At 38.1% G+C, this 21,561-nt stretch overlaps 1 long non-coding RNA gene across 1 annotated transcript in view; it reads right to left on the reverse strand.

Moving 5' to 3' along the window:
• Positions 1–5,893: 5,893 nt before the first annotated feature.
• LOC145721306 (uncharacterized) overlaps positions 5,894–21,561 on the reverse strand; it is a 63,562-nt gene continuing 47,894 nt past the window's right edge. The window contains exons 3-4 of the long non-coding RNA XR_014144957.1: positions 16,405–16,558; positions 5,894–7,951 (exon numbers count right to left, since the gene is read on the reverse strand). This is a non-coding gene — a long non-coding RNA (uncharacterized LOC145721306). The remainder of the gene's footprint in view (positions 7,952–16,404; positions 16,559–21,561) is intronic.

The raw sequence follows: 21,561 nt of genomic DNA on the forward strand, positions 1-21,561 counted from the left end.
ACCACCGCCAGGAAAACTCTACAGGATTTCTGAGGAGGCAGATCAGTTTCTTGTCCGTAGTAGTTGAGTTCTCCAGGAAGCCCATTCTGGGCTAGTTTCGCATGTGGAATGTTGATTACAGAGTTCCCTCGGTAGCAACACCCGGAGAAGAGAGAGGGATAGCACAAATAGGCAGAGGGAGAAGTCAAGTTGTCATGTTGTCATGCAGGCCCAACCAACCTCAGCAGATGCAAAAAGACTCTGGGTCTACAATGCCCCTCAAAGCCACCTCGAGGTGGGCCAAGACAGCCAGGCTTTCATTAATTGCACAAGTTACCCGATGGCCCTACCTAAGACCTGCCACGATCAGCACAGAACAAACAAACACTTCAGTCCCCTCTATAGGCATGCCTATTCCAAAGCGTGTGTGCTGCACTCCCCGGGGGCAGCTTTGCCCAAGCAGAACCCATTTGGCGTAGGTAGTAATCAGAGTGATTTCATCCGACAGGTATCTCTCTCTCTCTACCTAAGTGTCAAGCGTGAAGTTTGAAATTCCACCATTAGAAATTCATTCTTTTTTCTATTTTGAACCTTTTTTGTCATCAAAACACTCTCACCAAATTGCAAAAAAAAGCCCTTCAAAAAAGGCAATATAAACCATTTTCAGCTACTCTTGGTGGAGCTTAATTGATTGTAGCTGTAAGCAAAGAACACTTTGAAAGAGAAATGGGGCACTAAAAGAAGAAGTAAGAGGGTGCCAAAAAATAAATACTACCTTAATTCACAGGTTTACTGACAATCAACTCTGCCCCCTAGTAACAAAGAAGTACTCTCTTCTCTTTACCTTCGTGTCATTTTAGTGCCCTCAGGACTCTAGAAAATAACATAAGGACATTTCATGGAGCATCATATGTTTCATAATCACATTGTAGTGCATAAGATGGAGTCTAATTATTTCTCTGAAACTAATCTCTTCCCAGTTGGACAATGTTTATTCGTATGTAGACCTTCTTGACTTCTGTTGCATAATGCCAGGAGAAATATGCCTAGAGATATCCTTAACACAGACTTTAGTCCTAGGAGATCATGGGTTCCCACAAATATAACTAAGGATTTAATATGTGCCCTTATATTTATGGATGTCAATGCAAGATGAAGATGTGAAAATTACTAGAAACCAATTTACAGCAGCTGAGGCAAATTAGGGCTTTAAGGCTCATCAAAAAAAAAAAGAAAGAAAGGAAGGAAGTAATGAAACAACCAGCTCTAGGCAAGCCATATGTGCCATCCCAATTCTTTATTAATGGAAGTGTAACTATATGTTAAAGGGAATTTAGTTCCTATGGCAAAGATGCCAGTAGTGATATGCATAGATTGTAACTATTCTCAGGGTGAGGTACCAAAAAATTGTACAGTGATTAAAGGCAGTTTCTACAGTGACCTATATTCACAGATGTGAAAGACCTCTACATTATTCTCGACAGTGCCCAAAACTCAGTGTACTCTTTGAAATTTGGGGAAATGATACATTTTATTTTGCCAGTATTAGAAAACTTAATTATCTACAAAGAACATTCAAAGTAGTTGGCATATATATATATCTTGACTACAACTGAGATTTTTAGCAATTACCACAAAGGTACCAAAGCTTGAAACATTGGTAGTAGGTCAAAAGCTACCTTCTTCTAATACTAGTAATAATCTATCAGGGGTCACAATTTCCATATATGTTATGATAAATTGGTTAGAGAATGTGGCATCTCTGAACAAAAATGAAGATCCAAAGGAATTTTCTGCTCAGATAATACCAAAAATGACCCTTGAAATGAACAAATTATGTACCAGTTTTTATCAGTGTATAACAGAGATAAAGGAGATATACAGCAGGCAGGTCACAAAGGTCAACTTGACCTCACCAAGTTTTAGGGAGTTGGATTATGACTCATAAGCCTTGCACAACTCTTAGAACAGGTCCACGCATTTCAGAGTTTCTCTGAAAGGTTCTCCATCCCGATACTCACATTTTGCAAAAATTGGTTCAGTGCGAAAACAAAAACATGGAAACATCATTGTGAACAAGAATTAGGTCAAAACCTACTATGTCTTAGTCTCATTAGTATGATTCTCTTCTGATTCTCTACCCATGCACATGCTTCATTTCCTCTGGTTGAACTTTTAGCTCTCCAAATCTCCATGCATCTCTTAAACTTACCCTGCCATTGACTAATCTTACATTTCAAAAACCTTATTATCAATTATAGTACCCTATCATCTTGAATTAAAATATCATTAAAATAACACTGAAAAAGATCCAATTACCCAATTATCCCCATTATTTATAAACTGCTATTATGAGTAAAAACTACATTGTAATTCTTCATGTAATGCCCTAATATTATTAGTATTATTACTATCAGCCTATGTTTTTACCTACCATATTTGAAGTGTACTTGTTGATATTCCTTACCATTACCTACAATTTAGGATGAAACATTACCGGAGTTTGACCCTCTAATTTGTTTTCTTAGGAGGAATCAGCTACTCTTTGATTCCTATAACCGCTAGTGATCAAGGTTGCTCTTTAATATTTGAAAATACCACAACAAAATCCACCAATCACTAATCATCCATATACATGTCTCTCTGGAACACTCCATTACCAAGGCAATAAAAAATGATGGTGCTTTTGAGTACAGCATCCGTATTTATATACTGTAGATAGTTTTACAGTTGAACGTGTTATTATGTTTATGCCTAGCAGTTATAGCCATGTTCCCTGTTTAGTGATGACATACTATAGGAGAGTACTCATAGTAAACTGACTAGAAATAATTCATGCGCCATCATCATGAGATGGACAGCCTGACACTAAAAGTCCTATTAGCTACAACATTAAATGATCCTTTGCATATTACTTACTCCAGGATTAAGATATTCTGAGGTCAGCTAATTTAAAAATTAGACTGCCTCACGATTATGCTAGCTCCCTTTTCCTACCTAATATGTTGAATCTCAATGTGTGGCTTGAACGATTTTGCATTATTAAATGCGAAACAAGTACTTTGTCGAAATTATGAAACCACAGAAGTTTTGATCCATGATATATACCAATCACATAATTGCCTACTCATGTAATTCCCTTAGTAGGTCGCTCACAAAGTTCTCTCAATTTCTTCATTTCTTTCATTGGTGTGTGGTACAGAATTCTTTCAACACGTGGTATGCACCTATCAGAAGTTTCACTACTCTGTTTTATTAAAAGCATGGAGGGTGTGATTTCCAATCCTTTATAATTTCCGGATTTACTAATTAAATTGCTTCAATCGTGTCAAAGGCACTTTTTATCACTTAGAATATTAAAATCAGCCCTTTTTGGAGAACAAAGTCAATCAGAAAAACTCTAAAAGCATGAAAAAGTATTTCCTATGTTCAGATGACTTAAAAGGAGCTCAAAGGAAATTCACCAAATTTAAATAAAAATTCATTATCCTAAAGAAAATAAGCCTGCAAATTAAAGCCACAGCAGCCAGCACCCTGAAAACAAGCCTAGGTAAAAGGCAGCCCCACCTCCAAGGGACACATACTCCTACTATTCTTATTACAATCTTTTTTCCATGCCCCTACTCTGTTCAGATGCAAAGCAAATTCTTTATCTGATGTGGTCAGCAAATGGGGTGTTTTGACTAATGTGTTGGACAAGGAAGACAGGAATTAAACCTTTTCTGACACCTATATGTGGCAAGCATGTTCAATTGGATTTTATATCATTTAGTTCTCACGATGTCCTGCAAGGTAGCTATTGTTATGCCCATTTTTCAGATGCAAAGACCAAGGGTGAGGGATGTTACAGAACTCTTCTGAAATCACTGGGCTAGCAAATGAAGAGCCATGATATACATCAAGTTGTTTGATTCCAAAGCCCCTACTTTTGCATTTACCATGTGGGATATGTGTGTCATACTATATACAAATTACTACTTTCCAGGGAATTAGAATATGATAAAAATGAATTTGGGTCATGAAAAATATAATTTATTCTCTTTGAAGATTCAAAAAGCATTTAAGAATTTTGTCATGCCTCAGGGTCATCATTAGAAACATTAGTCATCCTTTCATTATCAATATATCAGAAGTGCCTATTAACAGAGATTTATGGTTAATGGAATGACAAGGAACATATCTGCACGTGTGCCTGCTTTCTATGGTAACATGACAAATTTCAGACTTCCAAGACTATCTAAGTAACCATTTCATGATTATACATTAAAATATGATTTCTCATTAAGCATGATTGTACAGAGCTGTTTGCACATTGCCCTCACAGGAAGCCTTTAGTAATTACTCAATGTGCAGAGCATGATATGCCCATCATCATACTTGCCCTTTAAGCTCTGTGGCACATTAAGTCCAGGCTTAACATCTAAACCCCCAGAGAGCTACTGCTTTTAATCCCTAATTAGGAATGCTCTCAAGTAGTCCCCAACATCATCCAAAGGAAAGGATTGTTTCATTTGTTTTTCCAATTTGTCAGACTAATGATAACCCTAAATAAAGTCGCTTTCATTGCATTACCACCATAGGGCCAAATGCTGCTCAGCTCCTCTGATCCTGTTTTGGATTTTGGAAGAAATTTTTAATGACCGAAAGTTTTCCTGACCCGAAACATAAATTCTCTAACAATAGCCTGTCTAATCCTGGCTTGTGAGTTGAAGAAAGATTTGAAAAACAAGGCCCTCCCCGGGCTTCCTTAGCTCTTCACAGCATTTGGATGGCTGCCTGCTCTACCAGGCTGACCTTGGTTCTCCCCATCCCAAACCTGAATCCCAGTGGACACGGGATCCCATGCCAAATACCAAGTTTTAATCATCTGTTTCAGTGTCTTTGTATTTTTTCATTGCTATAGACTGTTAGAATGGGCAAGCTTACAAGACAGAAAAATAATAATGTGCAACCTATGTATATTCATAGTCTAAATGAATCTGGATCTATTGGTATTTTCTCCCCAAGTTCCATTTTAAATGATACAGCTACATATCATAGATAGAAAATCTTCCTCTTCAGATGACTTAGCTAAAACTATGATAAACAAACCCTTTCTGGTTTATAGGAACTTCCTAAAAGATCTCCTATTTGATATGTTGCAAAAACTAGGAAGTATGCAACTGTTAATATCAGAGAAGGAGAAAATCTGGGAAAAATCATATGGTCAGATTTATTGGTGGTCTAGGAGATGCAGAGAAAGCAAACAAACCTGAAAGTTTGCATAAACATGAAGCTCAGAATATATTTCAAACTTTCAAGGACTAGTGATATTTGGGAAGAAGACCAAAAATTTAGAAAATCAAGGTAGTTGTATTAGTTTGCTAAGGTTGCCATGTAACAAAGTAAAACAGATTGGGTGGCTTAAAAAATGGAAATTTATTTTCTCACAGCTCTAAAGGCTTAAGTCTGAAATCAAGATGTTGCAGAGTTGGTTTCTTCTGTGGCCTCTCTCCTTAACACAGGCCATCTTCATCCCTGTGTCTTTCCATGGTCTTCATCTGTGCGTATATGTGTCTGAATTTCCTCTTCTTATAAGGATACCAGTCATATTGGATTAGGGCCCATCCTAATGACCTCATTTTAATATAATTACCTCTTTAATGACCCTATCTCCAAATATGGTCACATACTAAAGTCCTAGGAGTTAGGATTTCAGCATAAGGATTTTGGGAGACACAACCCAGCCCTTAACAGAAAGGACATGAAAAATATAATCCCATTCCAAGACTGCCTGTGCCCTCAGATGATTTCTGTTATGAATGATGCAGAGCAAAGTGACCCATTGTGGAATGAGAGATCAGAACCTGAAGTATAGATACCAAAGATGTTGCCATGGTTACATGAACAAAGGCAATATTAAAAGCAGCCTGAGTAGATGGGGCAATAATTTAATCATGAAAACTTGTAATAAAAATTGTGAGGTTTGATACAAATTTTATAGATTTTTAAAGAAAGAAAGCACATGTGATCTTCTATTCAAAATGCGGTTCTTATTGTTCAAATATACATTATAGATACTTTCATTCATTCATTTTATTCTGTCTATGTTTATTATTGACAGCCTACTACGTGTGGAGCTATAACCAAAGCCCAAATAATAGCCAGCGTTTTGTTTTCTGGTGAAGATACCAATTCAAAAGTGAGCCTTTTGGCAAGTCAGTGTTAAACCAGTTTGCCTTTTGTTTTCATTGTTTACTTCTTTTCATTTTTATCAAGAGTGGGCAACATAAGTTTTAGCCAGTTTCCAAATGAAACACGTGTAGGAAATAATTACATGAACATATGTATGCCATTGTTGTTTGCAGTTTGTTTAACTATGCATACCATAGTTAAAGCAAAGGTTTTCCTGGTGCTTCCATGTGTTTAGAATAGTAATTATTAATGGGTGTCCTTTCCTCGGTGGCAATATTTGGATTAGCAACAGTCACTATCAAGATCTGGAGCCCTCACTGGTGCCATAAAATTTATACTCAGATTGTGCCACTTAATGACTCTGAAGTTTCATATCCGACTTTTCCCTTAGTTCTAGATTTGAATAGCACTTCTAAGAAAATAACAAAAGGATGACTGTAAATCAATACATCCCCCTGAAGGAGTTTGTCTTTATACTACAAAGAAGTACGAAGAAGATAGTCATGACTAAAGAAGGTCCTTCCAGGCTACCAACTGGCTGCTGGCAATTCCGTGTCATAGGCTTTCAGGTAGTTAAATCCAATGTGCAAAATGTTATCTTAAAACACCAGAGCTTGTAGGAAAATTGTAAAACCCACAAAGGGAGAAATCACGATAATACATGATGTCTTGGTTCATTCTTAATGGACTCCTCTTACTCAAACAGACCATGTGACTTTAGAAAATCTTTGTCTGCATTAAATTGCAGAATGGTTTCAACATACTACAGATGCCATGGTAAGCAAAGATGGACTTTTTTTTTTTTTTTTCAAGCTGAAAACATGTAATTGTTGCCTAGTACAGAGATAAAAATTTGGCGGATGAAGTAACCCAAATTGACTTGTAAACTCTTGAAAACAAACAACTTTTCATTACATATCTCATTTCTCATCTTTAAGCTTTGGCAGTGAGCATTCTTTCTTTAGAGAGCTGGTTGGATGAAGAAAACTTTTACTGCTCCATTGCATGGAAACCATTGTTTGTGTTTCTGAGTTCAGTGAAAGTCAAAATTAGCAGGAGAGCAGGAAGAGTTCACATGCCAGTTCCAAAGATCCTCTAGAGATTATTAATCAGTTAGATGAGAGCACACTGCCTGTTCTCCATGGAACCTTTTTTCTTATAAGTGAAGCAAGTCTGGCAGAGTCGGCAAATGTCAATGCCATGCAGAGAGAATAGATAAATTTAGAACAAATTATTTCCCAGTTAAATAGGGACCAACAGTGAGTTTATAATAAAACAATTTGCACACAGTCCAGAATATGACAATGGTAATTGTTCTTATGCTGAAAACAAATCTCTACTGATGTATGCTTGTGGCAAAGCAGAACATGTCCTTCCCACATCTATATTCAGGACCAGGAAGGCCATTCAGTATTTGCAACACTTGCCCAGCTTAGACAAGATCATAACACACTGGGAGGCATGATGACACACAAGAGTTTTCAAGCCCTTATTTTGAGCTGGAAATATAGTATTCAATACCAGACATCTGAGAGCAGGAAAAGAATGGAATATCCTTTCATCTTCAGCTGGTGGTTGATGTTCTTATTATCCGGAACTTTTGAAGATGTTTTAATCCTGCCAGAGTACTGACTCTCAACCTGGCTGCACAATGAAGCTAACTGAGGAGCTTTAATAAACTGATATCTGGAATCCACCTCCAGAGACTCTGATTTAAGTGATTTAGGGTGTGGCCAGGCATTGGAATTTTTAAAAGCTCCCCCAGGTGATTCTAAAGAGCAGATATGGTTCAGAAATTCTGTTGGGAAAAAAAAAGGAAATTATCAGATGACATTTTGTCCTTTATAGCTATGAAAGTTAAATCTACCTAAATAGTTCATATCCCATTTTTACTAGCATCATAACAAGCATCCAAATCATCAGAGAAAATATGAATAATATAATATCTGAACTAGAAGGGATCCAAGAGATAATATAGCCCACAGATTCTCCAGCCAGGGGTTCTTGGGTTCCTGGGAGTCCTTTAAGTAGTATGTAGTCCTTAAGTAATATGTCAACTCCTTAAAATTGCAGCTATGGACATTTTTTTGAGAAGAGTATCCATAGATTCCATCAGCTTCTAAAAGGAGGCTCTGGCTCCAAAAAGGTCAAGAACCATTTATGTAGGCTAAATCCCTCAATTTGCAGACAATGAAACTGAAGACGAACATGAAAACAGAAAAGAATATCTTCTTCATCACCCCTCCAAGACATCTCAGAACCAAGCCCATGACAGCCCATATGTTTTTGCACAAAACTGATTAAAATCCCAAACCAAAATATGGACCCCCCACAAACAGACTGACGTTTTGACTAAATGAAGATTTCGACCAGGTAGCTGAAGTGTCCAGAACCGCACAAGTGGCAATATTTTTGAAGACTTTATTAAACTTCATAGAATGGGGCTCCTGGCTACGAAATCCCCTCAAGGATTTCTCAGATGAAATATGAAGTCAGGAAGTGACCAAATGTTAGCCAAGTCCAAGCAGAGATGATGTAGTGCCCCCAATGTAGTGTTGTAACCTCAATTTTATTTCTCCAAAGTTCGTATCATGTTTAATTTATACTGTTATGAACCTTAATAAAATGTGGTTCCTATGTATATTCATTGATGATGACCTCATTTGAGTCCACAGCCATTCATGAGAAAAAGATTCTTCTCTAAGAGAGGTTACTGATATGTCTGCTTGTCACTTACATAACACATTACAACTTTGGGTGGTAAAGACTAGAGGCTTTCTCTATAGCAAAAACCCAGCTCCAGGCAGAGTCACTATAGAAGGTAGAATTTTATATGATATTTTCTGTCTTTAGCTGTTGTTGAGACTATTGGGAATTACTCTAATATCTAATTTCTTCAATTTTCTAATTGTGGCATATGCTGGAGTTCCCTCTGGTAAAATATACATAATATTAAATACATAACATTAAAACTATTCTTCACTTAGTATCGATAAATCTATCAGGTGAAACAGGTATAAGTTACTAAGTTTGAAGGTTGGAGTCAAACCTGTGTCCACCTGACTCCTATAGATATTTTGATATAGTTATGACTATGATACACTACAATGAACATGGGCTTGGGGATCATACTTATGTTTAAATCTCAGTCCTACTGTGGGCGCCTGGGTGGCTCAGTCAGTTAAGCATCAGACTCTTGGTTTCAGCTCAGGTCATGATCTTACGGTTGTGAGATCGAGCCCTGTGTTGGGCTCCATGCTGAGCGGAGAGTCTGCTTCAGATTCTCTCTCTCCCTCTGCCCCTTCCCCCAGCTCGAAGTCTCTCTCTCTCTCTCTCTCTCATAAAATAAATAAATAAAATCTTTAAAAAAATAAATCTCAGTCCTGCTCTTTATTGGCTGTGCAACCCTAGGCAAAGTACTGAGCCTATGAGACTCAATTCTGTTTCTATAAAATCGGATTAATTTTACCTCCATCAGAGGGTTGATATCAGGTAGAGGCACTACCTAATATAGCGCCTTGAATATTTTAGATACTCAGATGTGATTCATCTTCTCCCACTACCTTCTAAAGCTCATGTTCTTTCCACCAAACCAAGGGACTTTTCTGAAATTTTCCTTTTCTTCTTCCTCACCGCTAACTAAAACTGGGCATTTTTTTCATTGCTAAATCATGGCAGCCTCACTTAAATGGTCTTTGATTTCTTGATTGTCTTTTAGATAGACTTTACATTTATCCACTGAAGCTTTTAGAATACAAAGCAGAAAACATTGCATTAATGAATAAAAGATGTTGAATACTGTTATTCCCATGTGCTTTGCATTCTCACTCCAACTGCAAAAATTAATATCACGAATTGAAAAAAGGAAAGGAGAAAAGAAAAAAGAGCCAAACCTAAGGGGAAAAAATAGGAGAAATTTAGGAGAGAAAGAGGCATTTTGGCAGCTAGTCATAATCCTGGGCTGAGATTTATTTACAAAATGGTACCCAGTTTATTCACGCATTCATTAAGTATTCTCTGGAGAAAGCAAGTATTGAATGGAAGACTAAAGAATCGGAAGATGTCAATTGGTGAAGCAAAGGTAGGAAAAGGATCTCTGCTAAGGGGATAGCATCCTAGGGTTGAGACTTGCTCAAGGGGCATTAAAGAAACTAATGTCTACCAGATGATGTTTTAGAGTCTTATGAGATAAAGTAGTAAAGGACTTCAATGTCATGACTATGTCATGTAGCCCTTGGACATTTTCTAAACTTAGTAAGCATATATAGTGACATAGGAAGAAATAATAATAGAAACAAAATGCTTCAGAAGTTCCCTAAGCGGGACGCCTGGGTGGTTCAGTCAGTTAAATGTCTGCCTTCGGCTCAGGTCATGATCCCAGTGTCCTGGGATCAAGTCTCGCATTGGGCTCCTTGCGCAGTAGGAAGCCTGCTTCTCCCTCTGCCTGCCACTCACCCTGCTTGTGCTCTCTCTCTCTCTCTCTGACAAATAAATATAGAATCTTTAAAAAAAAAAAAAGAAGTTCCTTAAGAACCTACAGAAAATCTAAATAAAGAAAAATCTAAAATAGACCCATTTTAAGTTTTCCTCTGCTTTTTCACATGTAGTCATTTCCCAATAATTTACAAAATGCTTTAGAATTTCAAACAAACCTCAGACTACACATAAAAAGAAGAGACAAGCCTCTGTTTCAGTTTGGTGATTCCAGAATGGATGAGCAATTAGTGTTCAGCACTTGACTGTTAAAGTCACTTCGATGTATTTCTCTCATCTTTTAATTTATCCATCATTTTTAAAGCAGGAGACTCAAAATTGTTTGCCAAAGCACACAGGAATTTTTTTTTTTCTAATTTTACATTGTTCCACCTGTCAAAAAGAGAAATTGCTTATCGACTACATTATCCAGAGCTCTTAAGGACCGGTCATACCTTCCCAGGGATCCCCATCCCTGAATGTCCCACACTCGTAATTCTCTAGGCTGGAGACAGGCTTATTCAGGCCTCCGAATACCGTCAGTGCCTAGAATACTGTTGAAGCCTCATTTAAACTTATATAATAAGACTTCACATGAATGATTCTCTGTCTGAGAAAAAAAGGAACTAAACGTCATCTTCCTCTCTGACTCAAGCCTAGGGTTGGCCGCCAAGGGAAATGGGCCCTCCTCTGTTCCCCTTGGAACTCTATGTAAACAGCTTGAAGCCAAGGGAAATCACCTAACCCTAGCTAGTGAGATCAAGGGTTATGCCCCTCCTCCGGGAATGCTAGCCTGCTCTGGCTCTGACCAAATACAGAGGGAAAGGTCCAATATTATTATATGAATGTCTACTTCCTCCTTGCAGGTGGCAAAAATCAGGGGAGCAGGAACTAACTAACTAACCTAATACAACAAATAAGTAAATAAATAAATGCAAGAGTGAATGAGCAGAAACAATGTTAAATATGAAGGGAAGGGAGCCAATGAGGAGAGGGAATAAGGGATGAAAACCACATGCTACTAGAAAGAGAGCAGAAAGCTGAGATAGACATAGTGATGCTTCCAGCAGCATCAAGCACTACTACCTCCGCTCTCCTACTTAAACTACCACGGGCACCTTTGCACAAGTTGCTATCTCCTTCCAAAGTTGAGCACAATTTATCTTAAAGGCATCTTACTGGTTAATACAGCTTTACAATAAACTCTCCGCAAAGTATAAAGAACTGAAGAAATAAACTGAAGTGGCTTTTAGTGGTGGCTGGGGGTACCAGATGGACAGCTTTGCAAATGGATGGCTTCTGCTTCTCCTAAGAATAGATACAGCCTGATAAACAGAAGTGTAAGATTTCCCCAACTGCTGCACCAGGATGCCTTCACCCTGACAAAGTAATGGCTGCGAGAAAGAAAGAACAAGTCACCTTTCCCGGCCAGTTCTCTGCTGACACTGCTCAAGAACTGCCATTTAGCACCACGGTGATAGGAGCGTTTCCCTTCCTACCCGCCAAACAGAGGCACCACTGGCTTATTTCACTTGGAACAGAGAACAGTCAAATCAGATAGCAATAATTTTTGACTACCCTCAGCTCCACCGGATTCAAAGCGCTGAACTTAAAGTGAAAACCAACTTGAGTTTCCCATTACAATTTCCCATAGCCATCTAGTCCTCTAACGGTCCCCAGCACTAAATCAGGTAATGCAGGATAGTGTAGCTATTTTATCTGGTTCTCCCAAAGAGATTTGAAATGAGTACTCTGCCATCCATGAAATCAAATGAATCTCAGGGACATTTCTATTTATGCAGTGTGAGGGGGATCTTTCAAAAGAGAAAGGAAAAGCATAAAAAGGATGGAATGTTTCCAGGAGAACAAGTAATGTACATTTCCCTTTCGGAAAGAAAAGCAGCAAATACGTATGAAAAATTGAGGGACATAAGTTAATGTGGAGTCTTCACATCATTTATTTATGTACTGAACTTAAGAACCACTAAAGTCATCTTCATCACATAACCTTAAAATGAGCAGAGACCAATATAACACGGCTATCAGATTACAGTCGGTAGATGTTAGAAAACATACGCTTTGTTTATCTTACACTTTCCTAAACAATCGTGCACAGCTTTTTTTTGTTCCAGGAGTCATTCAAGCATATAATAAGAGTTCCAGCAAGTTGAAACCTCTTGTATCTGGTTATTTTCAGGCAGTTGTAAACTTGCTGCCTCCAAGCCAGTAGTTTTCTTACGTTGTCAGCAAGGATTTAAAAAAATGCCATCATCCCAATTCTTGTTAGTAGAAGAGCTGCTCTATCTTCAGTCCCTTCCATTAACCCTCATTAACAGTTTGCACTTACTTTTAAAATAATTTTAAACATCTCTGATGCTTTCAAGGTAAAAAGCACTTATGCTGCAGTGTGCAGCTCTCACTTCTTGCTCCCTTAGCTATTATAATTTCTCACCCTGGGTTTTTTTTTTTTTTTTTTTTTGTACCTCGAAGCAAATCTCCTACCATCAGCCTGATGAACCCACAACTGGCTTTCCCATGCATTTAAAACTTTGCCTCGTCTTTGCTCTTCTGTTGGTTCATTCATTCATTCTTTCACATAACAGACATTTCCATAACATCTCCTCCTGTCTTCACTTGTCCTACATACATGTTGGATCAAATTCAAGATAAAATAGTATGTGATTGAGCCATAAAAAAAAATATTATGTGATTGAAAAGGCACTAGAACAGAAATCCTGGATCCTTCTGTCAGCTCTGTCATCCATCAAGTATGTGACCTTGAGCAAGTCACTTCCCCTATATACACCTCTGTTAATAGGGGCTGGGCTATGTCATATCTAAAATCACTTACAGCTTTGAAATTCTACTATATCATTGTCACCCCAGGTATCAGTGCAAACAGATAAATCCATACCATGATATTAGTAACTTTGAGATACCAATTTCAAGATATTTACATTTTTCAGTGGTTGAATACAAGGGCTTTCCTAAAAGGAAGTAAGGAAATTCTGACTTTGGTATTTGGGGTATGTTAATGAGCCGAGGAAAGAGTACTTGAGGACAGAGTGTTCAAATTCCATTTAGGAGACTAGTCTTGACTATTAGTCTACTTGCTATCTGCAATTCATCTCCTGCCATCCTCCCTTAACCCTTCACTTCCACACATCCCATGACTGCTCTCATCAATGTTACCAAATGACTTTCACAGGGTTAGATCCATGAGTCAACTGTTACTCCTCATCTGACTTGACTCATCGTCATCATTTGACATATTTGATGACTCCCTCCTTAACACACTTTCTCTATTGGACATCTATGACTCACCCACCTCTCTCCCTAGTGCATGGGTCACTCCTCATTTTTCTTTGCTGATTTCTCTTCTGCACTCCAAGCCCCTAATGTTGGAGTGCTCCCAGCACTGAGTTGCTGGTCCTCTTTTCTGTGTGCACTCACTCCCTTGGTGATCTTATCTAATCCCTTGGTTTTAAACTCTATCTATATGCCAAAAACCCCAAATCTGTAACCAAGACCTCTTTCCTGAACTCCAGATTGGTATATGCAGATGGCTAATAGACTTCTAAAAAAAAGTTTTCCTGATGTTCTTGCCCAAACCTCATCCTGACAGTCCAGTTGACGGAAGCTCCATCTTTTCAGATGCTCTGTCAAAAAAGTCTTTGGGGCATTTTAGTCCCTTTATTTCTCTCATACCCTACATCTAATCCATTGGGATACTGACTCTAGTTTAAAAATGTGTCAGAATTAAATTACTTCTTACCTCTACTGCCATCTCCGTCCTGGAGCTGCAATAGCTACTTAACAGGCCTCCTTCTAGGCTTATCCCTTAGAACCTGTTCTCAACACAGATGTCAGAATGGTCTTTTGAAACACTAATTCAAACCCTCCATTGGCTCAGCAACATCTTCACAATGGCCTACAAGCCCTACCTCCTCTGGCCCTCCATAGCCCCTCTGATTTCACCTCCTATTGCTTCCTCCCCTTGCTCACTCCACTACAGTCAAGCAGCCCTTCTCACATCACACACGACAGGAGTAGCCTTGGTTCTTGCTCTTCTGCTTACACACATCTGCACAACCAATTTCCTCACCTCCTTCAAGTCTTTGCTCCCTTCTCACCTTCTCAATGAACCTTGACCATCCTACTCTAGCAGGCACTCCTAATCTCCCTTATCTGGATCTACCTTTTCTTTTTCCATAGCACTTCCCACCTTCCCATGCCTATACAATTTACGTATCATATTTTTTGTTCATTTTCTGTCCTCCCAAGCTAGAATGTAAGCCATGGGAGGGCAGGGATCCTTTCCTGGTTGTTCATCCATGTACGTGGACACTTTTCCCTACTTTTCCATCTCCATAAATACAAGGAAAAAATGTTATTTCAACTAACTTCTTTGATGTCACCCTCTACCTGCTTCCAATCATGTTAACCTTCTCAAAGTTGAAGGCCTTCACTTGTTCAGATATTTTCATCAACTCAAGTACCTGGAATTGTCTCAGGCACCTTGTAAGTGTTTTATATTCATCAAATAAATGTTTAATCAATAGATCACTGAGGGATGGGCAAGTAGGGAAGAGTGGTCCTATAACTATCAGATTATAGCCAACATCACGAGAAGCTACATATGAAATAATAAGCTTAATACAGCTTCATCCTAATTATCCAATCAAAGCCCAATCCTGCTGTCCCTACTTTATCATTTGATAACCCTGATGGATGGACAGTGTTTGGAGTTCACTTCTCACTGTGGAGACCCTTGCTCTTCGCCCATCAGAATTCTCAGAACAAATTATAACCTTGGGCTAAAGAAACATGAAGAGTTCTGTATTCATCCTGGCAGACTTAGAATAGAGCCTATAAAATAACTACTTTATATCTACTGTAAGAAATATAAAAGAGAGGAGTAGTAATTAACAGGTATTGAGATCTAAGCCTGTGACAGACATTATCTTAAGGTTTCACAAGTATAAACTCATTTCTTCCTTGCAATAATCCCTACCTCCTGACTTCACACCTCTCTCCCCATTATTGGATGTGATCCATCTGGACAACAATCACAAAGTAACAAAAGTGCAATGGGTCAGAAGGGAAGATACAAAGCTAAAGAAATAGACCATGGCCTTTAATACTTCTAAAGAAAAATGTTATCTGTTAAGCACAGCTGCCATATCACCGTGAAACCAGGTTGAGAAAATGTTTATGTTGACACATTGAAGGTCAAATATTCAAGGGTAATTAGATTTCTCCAAGGTGAATCATGGAGATGGCCTAGTTAGAAGTAGATACAGAACTTTCACTTTCCAGCCATAAATCAGCACTGACATACTTAAGCACATTTCTAAACATTTTTGCTTGTAGCTTCATCAATTATTTTACATATTTTCTGTTATTAGCCTTTTACAAATTTCATTAGGATCACAAAAAATTTACTAACTTACCTCTCCTCATCTCAGTATTCTTTCTTTCTTTTTTTTTTTTAATTTGAGAGAGAGAGCACCCATGAATGGGGAGAAGGGCAGAGGGAGCAAATCCTCAAGCAGACACGCCCCCACACCAAGAGCAGAGCCTGACATGGGGCTCTATCTCATGACCCATGAGATCACGGCCCAAGCGGAAACCAAGAGTCAGAGGCTTAACCGACTGAGCCACCTACATGCCCCTCAGTATTATTTCAAGTAGCTTTTTATTACCCTACTTTTCCATTTCCATAAACACAAGAAAAAAAATGTTATTTCAACTAACTTCTTTGATGTCATCCTCTACCTGCTTTCAATCATGTTGATCTTCTCAAAGTTGAAGGCCTTCACTTGCTCAGATATTTTCATCAACTCATTCAGCATACATTTATTGAATTGCAATGACAGCGCTGAGCACAAAGAGGCATAATCCACAGTCCCTCAATCAGAGAATGTAGTGTCTAATAGTAAAGGAGAAACCAATACACTGAAATAGCTTCCTATAAGAACCTCAGGGTCCATAAACAGAGGATTAGATAAATAAGACATTTATGTTCATGAAATGGAATACTACAATTTAAATTATTAGATTTAAATACATCAATATGGCTAGTTTTTAAAATACAGTGAGTGAAAAAGCAAACTTTCAAAAGATATATGCAATAATCACATTATGTTCTTTAGCAAACAGATTACAAAATGACATTATGTATTGCTTACAAATATACAGTGTGTAACAAAAAATAAAAAACAGAGATTGAGAGGTTAGGTACCAAATTCAGATTAGTGGTTACCTCTGGAGAAGGAGGAGGTGAATGGGATTGGAAAATGTGTAATGTGAACCTCAACTTGATTAGTAAGATGCTATTTCTTTATTTAAAGAAAAATATTCTAAGCCAGGAATTTTAAATGGTAAATTTTGTTAATTTGGGGTAGTAGGATATATGGTATTTTTCTATATTTTAATGATTTTTCCCAAATATCTTCCAAATTTATAAATGAGAGAGAAGAGAGAGGGAAAGGTGTCACACTGAGAACACATTCACAATAAATAGGAAGTGACAAAGGCTGAAGAGAACATACCAGAGATACAAGCAAGTGTCAACAAGGGAGCAGCACTAAGAAGGGCTGTGAGGTTACAATGGGGAGAGACCAGTGGATGGGATTCCTAGAAGTGTTCCTAAAAATGCTAGACTGGAGTCAGGCTTAAAGAATGACCAAAAGTCATACAGACTGAAGTGAGCAAGAAAGTATTCCAAGAAGGAGGAATGGCAGAAGGAAAGACAAAGCTACAGGACAGAACATGGAGCGTTCAGCAGAGACAGAGCCTCAGGAGACAGTCTTGAGCTTGAATTTTAACTCTGCTATTTACTTGCTTAGTGACCTTGGGAGGGTCACTTAATCTCTCCAAAACTGTTTCTTCAACTTGAACATGGGATAATAATATCTTCCTGGCTGCAGGATTGCACAGGCTAAAGAAAGTATATTCAAAGATGCCTGCATATAGTGATACAGTAATGCTCACAAATGAAGATTATGATTAATGATTATCGCATGGCACGAAGATTCAGGTCTCCTGTTTCCAGAGTCAGTGATCTTTTCATAACACCACATTGCTGATTTTGCAATTTAGCATTATCCGATAGTCATGTGGCCAAAACTTCCACGGTAATAAAGCAAGAGACCTCAGTGGAGTCCTGGACAGCTCACTGGATCTCAGTTATAAATTATGCCTCTTTAAAACAGCATGGAAGTTCCTCAAAAAATTAAAAATAGAACCACCATACGGTCCAGCAATTCCACTTCTGCGTATTTATCCAGAGAAAATCAAAACACTAACCAAGAAAGATACATGCACCCTCATGTTCACTGCAGCATTATTTATAATAGCCAAGACATAGAAACAATCTAAGTGTCCATCGATGGATGAACGGGTAAAGAAAAATGCAGTGTATATATAGTTGACCCTTGAACAACACAGGTTTGAAATGATTGGGTCCACTTATACACAGGTTTTTTTCAATAAACACAATAGTACAGTACTGTAAATGTATTTTCTCTTCCTTATGATTCTCAATAACTTTTTCTTTTCTTTTTCTCACTTTATTGTAAGAATACAGTATATAATAATTTAACATACAAAAATATGTGTTAATTGACTGCTTATGTTATTAGTAAGGCTTCCAGTCAATAGTAGGCTATTAGTAGTTCAGTTTTTAGGGAATCAAAAGCTATACATGGATTTTTAACTGCAGGAGGTGGGGGGGAGAGGTGTTAGTGCCCCTAACCTCCGCATTGCTCAAAGGTCAACTGTCTACATGGAATATTATTCAGCCACAAAAAAAGAATGAAATCTTGCCATTTGCAACCCAGATGGACCTTGAGGGCAGTATGCTAAGTGAAATAAGTCAAAGAAAGACAAATGCTATAGGATCTCCCTTATATGTGGAATCTAAAAGAACAACAATAACAAAAAATCCCAAAACTGCTCTTACATATACAGAGAACAGATTGGTGGTTACCAGAGGCAGGGATGGAGTGTAGAAGGTGGGCAAAATGGGTGAAAGGAGTCAAAAGGTACAAACTTCCAGTTGTAAAATAAATAAATCTTGGGAAATAACGTACAGCATGGTGACCATGGCTAATAATATTGTATTGCATATTTGAAAGTTGCTAAGAAAATACATTTTAGAAGTTCTCATCACAAGAAAAAATTCTATAACTATGTATGGTAATGGATGTTAACTAGACTTAGTGTGGTGATCATTTTGCAAATTTTACAAATATTGTCATACACCTGAGACAAATACAATGTTGTATGTCAATTATACCTCAATTAAGAGAAATGTCTCTTTTTGGTGTGCAAAAGAGCCCCAGATTCTACCTCTCACTCCATGTTGTTGGTGTTTCTCTGGAACATTTCTAACTATTTTGTCTGTCCTATATATGACCTTAAAGCAGTCAAAAGTAGAACTCTTGGTCAATTACCTTCCCAATTGTTGAGTCAGCTGCTGGCTAAAATTTTGAATACCAAACTTGTGTCAGCCAGGAAGTTAAAATAGGAGGTTATATGTTTAAGACCTTGAGGTCCCTGGTCTTCAAGGTTTACCAAAAAACCAAGTGCACAGGACTTTGGTCACGTTGCTGTTATTGATAAAGCATTCACAGATTTGTTCAATGGACTCTAACATATTTTTCATTGTATTTAAGCTGTAATGCTTGTTATGAAAGCAAGTTTAAAGAGCATTAAAAAAAAACTTCATAAGACTTACACAATGCTGTGTTATATGAATGGTATATTTTACTCTGAAAGTCCCCAGGTCTCTTTTATCTTACCCAGTATCAGCAAAGGGAGGCTCCATCCACACAATCCCCAAGCACACCTCACTCCAAAGCAGACTGATGGTCCCTTGCCACTCTACTGAGCCAGCTGCAGCATGAGCTAAGGCCAAATTTGGGCAATTGAATTATTTTTCTCAGTGAGGTTTTAGCAACCATTAGCACTATCCCAGGAAGTTGTCCTTTCTTGGAGATAAATTGCCATAGGAAGCTATGTTTTCTCTTTTAGCACATACTTCCAAATTTCATTGCTCTGCATGGTGGGGAAGAAGCATATGTTGCTTCTCAACACCACTCACTTCAAACAACTGAGAAACACAGGGTTGTTTAGGCCACAGGAGCAATGGACACACACCATCCAGAAATCTCCTTTTGTCTGACAAAATGCCACAGACCTGCATTGATAACATGCTATTTTTGTTCACCATCAATCCACAACAGCTGCCACCACCCTTTCCAAAACAATATCCGAACTTTCAAAAATCTTCACCAACCTCCTACCCTTTTCCTATACCTTTTCTTTCATCTCCCAAAGAATAAAGAAACAGTTCTGTGATTTTATCAGGGTTAGTTAACTTAATTAAAGGCACTAACTTGGTCACGTTGTCTTTGGTTGCAGTGATGTTGTCACAGAGAGGGTTTAAAATTACCTAAGATGCTATCTCAGCCCTTGACAAAAACCCACACCAAACCACAGCCGGGATTGGTTCTAGTCGTTGACATTTGGGGCTATCTTCTAGACAAGGAAGCCAGAAAGAGGATGGGCCAAGCATCAACAATCCTTTTGATCCAATGTCCTTCCACAGTAATGGGGAGCAGAATATGCCACCCCAAAATATGCCTCTTTTGCATAGGATTACTTTGGGCTGAAGGCAACTGAGAAGAAACAGATATAAGAAAACTTCTCTGACCTCCCCCCTATAAAGGCAAGACACGGATTTGTAAAGGGGTCCACCTCTTACCAGGAAGGACAGACGTAACTAAAGACAACTCTAGACCCTTATTAGCCCAGAGAGGGCACCAGAGGATTCTATATAACAAACTCCACTCACTAGACCTTATCTGCCATTAGTTCCCCCATGTATTAACCTTACCACAATTTGCCACCCTAGAAATCCAAAGTGCTTTTCCTTAGTCTTGTGCCTTCTCAAAAAATGTATTGTTCTTTTGTTAAGATGTTATATATGCCTAGGTTCTAACCACTCCTTCAAGTTACTCATTACTGAGTACTCCCATGTGTACATAAGATGCACTTGTTAACAAACCCGTTTGTTTTTTTTCTTGTTAATCTGTCTTTTGTCAGTCTAATTTGCAAGGCCCCAGCCAATGAACCTAAGATGGGTAGAAGGAAAGAGAGCATACTAGAGGATAAGATGGGCTGGTAAATTGTTTTTTTCTATCTGCTCTAAAGAGATTACCCATCGCTGGGATTGTTGGTCTAGTGTCTTCTATGATTATAAAACCTTCCAACAACTACAGGTAAGAGATAAATGAGGACAGAAAAATCCATGATTTTCTTTCTATTTCTAATTTTGCAAACTTCTGAAATTAAAGGAATCTTTTCTCTTTCTTTAAGAGAAGCAGAGACCAGTAGGCACAGTACATCTGATGATGCTCTAAAGGTAACATTTTGGAGTTCATCCCCATGGACGGGGTGGGCAACAGCAGAGAAATCTATGTATGGGACTTCGATTAGCCATCACAGTTTTTCATTTTATTTTTTGATTAACTTTTCTCATGCATAGCTGAAAAAAACACTAAACAGAATGAACGGCAAGTTTTGTAATTAGACTAGATTGCCCAAGGCAAGAGAAAAAGAAAGACAAGCAAATCCTGTAATTCAGCTCCTAAGTAACATCCTCCACATGATAGGGTTTCTTCATACATTTTTTAATCAGGTTTTAAAGTTTTGCATGTATACACCGAAATGAGTGTTTCTTTTGGGAAAATGTATTAGTTTGCATCAAGGCTTTCATTTTCTCTTAAACACACCTTCTCCCCTGTATTGTAAAACATATAGTACATAAAGGTGTGTGGCAGCAGAGAGGAAAGGGAAAATATCATGAGAGAAACACACGATAAAGCTTACAAAGATGGAAAACCGTGGACTATGTGATAGAAGTGT

This window comes from Leptonychotes weddellii, chromosome 4 (assembly GCF_054177405.1).
Source record: "Leptonychotes weddellii isolate Sample4059 chromosome 4, ASM5417740v2, whole genome shotgun sequence".
In the NCBI taxonomy this organism is placed as follows: domain Eukaryota; kingdom Metazoa; phylum Chordata; class Mammalia; order Carnivora; family Phocidae; genus Leptonychotes; species Leptonychotes weddellii.